Source organism: Nelumbo lutea, chromosome 2 (assembly GCF_056320005.1).
Source record: "Nelumbo lutea isolate HS-2025 chromosome 2, American lotus-T2T, whole genome shotgun sequence".
Lineage (NCBI taxonomy): Eukaryota > Viridiplantae > Streptophyta > Magnoliopsida > Proteales > Nelumbonaceae > Nelumbo > Nelumbo lutea.
Genome location: NC_142685.1, coordinates 88,587,826 through 88,591,272, shown reverse-complemented (window position 1 = coordinate 88,591,272; position 3,447 = coordinate 88,587,826).

The following is a 3,447-nucleotide window of genomic DNA, read 5'->3' as shown; positions in this document are numbered from 1 at the left end:
CTATATCATTGGGTTGGTTCTCTTTGGTTTTGTTGGGTATGCCTGACCCATTGACAACCCTAGTTAGGGATATAATATGGAAACTCTGTCCCCTAGCCTTCATAACATTTGCTTTGTTCAATAAATACCTTGATAACTCATTGTAGGGAAACAATACCAGCATTGGAGGAAATATTTTCTAAGGACAACATAAACACATCAACATGAAATCTTAATAAGAAGCATAGACTATCACTTCCATCCATCAATGAATGGATTTCTTTTTCTCCAGCATCTAGATCGAAATCTAGTTTATAGACAACATATCACCATTACACAGGCTAAAATAAATTAAAAAAAGAAATTCATTCCTATGTCTCATTGACTGCATGAATAGCAATAGTGCAATGCTTGAAGCTATCAATTATCAAAAAAAAAAAAAAAAAGAGCAGTGCATGAAACTGTCTTTTGAAACTATAATGGTGAATGATTGGCTGAATTGTAAAAAACATTCAAGCTACTTTTTTAATGTAATGAGACATCAACCATCCTAAGATAAACCTCACAAAGGAAATAAAGCAAAATGTTCAGAAGCATAAAGATCATAGAATGATTTGTTGAGTTCCCAACCTATAGTGCATTTCTTTAGTTAGAAAGAGAAGTAAAATCAGTATAAGAATTACCCCAAACATAATACAAATCCTAAAGTTGGGTATAGAATATTTATAATAAACACACAAATAAGAGAAAAAAAAGATAGAGACACAAGCTTGGTGTGATTTAAAGAAGGGATGTACCTGTTCCTAATCATGAACCAATTGCTTTACATCTTTCTTTTTAATGACAACCGATTGCTTTAACCAACCAAACTACTCTAATCCCCTTAAGACACTTACAACCAAACTACTTTAACCCAAGTGTCTCCCTCACAAATAACTTAAATCAAAATGAACCATAGATATCTAACCCAAGTGTCTATAAAGATATCTATTTTTGGGATGATAACTATATTTATTTTAAATATTTATTTGGCTTAGAATTTTCATTATCATGTGTATTCGTCTGCTAATAAAAAGAAATCATCATTTTCTGATCCCTCCCTTGATTTAAATTGATTTGAGGAATCCTAATTTTAACATTTTTTCACACATATTTTGCTTTGATGGATGGACAAAGAACTTTTGATTGCAGTGGTCGGTGCTGCAACCACTACAACTGCGTTGACATTGACCATTCTACAAGAATGGATAGACTACGTGGATAGGGAGCCATCTGTCAATCGGGACTTAGAAAGATAAGATTTATTGGATCGACTATATAGGGGAAGACCAGTTGATTGTTATAATCAGTTGAGAATGGGGAAGGAATCATTCTATAGGCTTTGCAAAATTCTCTAAGAAACTGGCCGATTGAATGACACGTTATGAAGTACTATGGAGGAACAAGTTGCTAGATTCCTACACATATTAGCACACAATGTTAGGAATAGAACGATGGGATTCCATTTCAATAGGTCTAGAGAGACTGTGAGTCGTCACTTCAACTTGGTACTAGATGCAGTTTTAAGTCTAGAAGATAGGTATTTAATCCAACCAAATGGTGCAATAGTACCTCCTGAGATTAGAAACTGAACTGACTTTTGGCCATACTTTAAGGTAACAAACACATCAAAGTTTACATACATATGAACTATCTACACTATTATTTAGGCATTAAAAATTAAAATACACTATCAAAATGAAATGCTTTGCAGGATTGTGTTAGGGCAATTGATGGCACACATATACCTGTAAGGTTTCTACTACAGATGTAGCTCGATTTCGTGGCTTTAAAGGTTACCCGACACAAAGTATTCTTGTTGCATGTTCATTCGACCTGTGTTTCACGTATGTATTATCTGGATGGAAAGGTGCTGCATTAGATTCCTGCATGTTAACTAATGCACTAGCGAGAGAACATAAACTATATGTTCCTACAGGTATTAATACAAAGTCATGTAGACCATATGGATGTTGCACAAGTAGATGTGGGGGTTTGTTTCTAATCTTGTTCTTTATGTATTTAATTAGGTAAATATTATTTGCAGATGTTGGGTTTGCTTTAAATACTAGATTTTTAATGTCGTATCGTAGCACAAGATACCATCTGAAGCATAGGGGAACACATCAACCTGAGAATCCAAAAGAATTGTTCAACCTCCATCATGCATCACTTAGGAATATAGTTGAACGAATCTTCGGTGTCCTTAAGAAAAGTTTCCCGATTTTAGTTTCTAAACAACATTACCCATTCAAAACTCAAGTGAAAATAGTATCTTCTTGTTGCATATTATATAACCATGTCATGGGAGTGAATCCATATGATGGGATCATGTCTGAGTATGACAAGGATGGAGGAGATGCAGACTTGGATGCAAATGATGGAGATGAATCGGATGATGGGATGGATACCCAAACAACTCAACCTTCCCAACACATTAGTAGAAATGAGTAGTCTAGAGAAGGGAACCACCCTAGGAGGAGATAGCTAACCAAATGTGGGTAGACTACCAAGTATCTTGGTTTAGGCACCGAAATTAAATTTACTTGTTTGGTTTTATTATATGGGATCTCGCTCTGAACTTTTATTTTTAACTATACTTGGTAGTCTACCAAGCTTGTACGGATTTTAAACATTTTAATATTCAGCATATGTGTTGGTGGATTTAGTAGTTTATGTTATTGAATTTGTTATGTGTATTGTATTTGGTACCATACATGTAATTGTGTGAAAGTGTGTCATGTTGTATTACATGTATGAAATGACTAATTGTACTATGATTTTTTTATTTGATCTAGTAATGGACTTTGCACCTACTCAAGATGACATTAGGTCAGCCAAGCCTAACATGTCATGGACAACTAACATGGATAACCTATTAATAGAGACCCTTGTTGAGCAAGCAAACATTGGAAACAAGGTTGACAAAAGTTTTAAGGCTCTGGCATATAATGCCGCTGCTAGGCTATAAGCTTGCACCTATAACAACATTCAAAACCGATTGAAAACAATAAAGAAAAACTCCACTACTATATCAAACATCCTAAACTCAAGTGGTTTTTCATGGAATGACCTTATGAAGACAATAGATGCTGAACCTAAAGTATGGGCTGAATACATCCTAGTAAGATTGATTTAGTATTGTTTATGTATAAATCTTGGCATTTTTTTATTGTAATGTGATGAAGATAGAATTATTCATAACAAATGGCCAGGCACACCTTGAGGCAAAATAGTTTAGAAGGAAGTCAATCCATAACTACGACCAACTTGCAATAGTCTGTGGTAATGATCAAGTAACTAGGACTGGAGCTTTTATTGCTAAGGAGGCACTTAAACGGGAGGCAACCTCAATAACACACAAACAAATAACACACAAACAGGACACAACCTCAAAACTCCACAGTTGGGAACACTTCTAGGATCCAT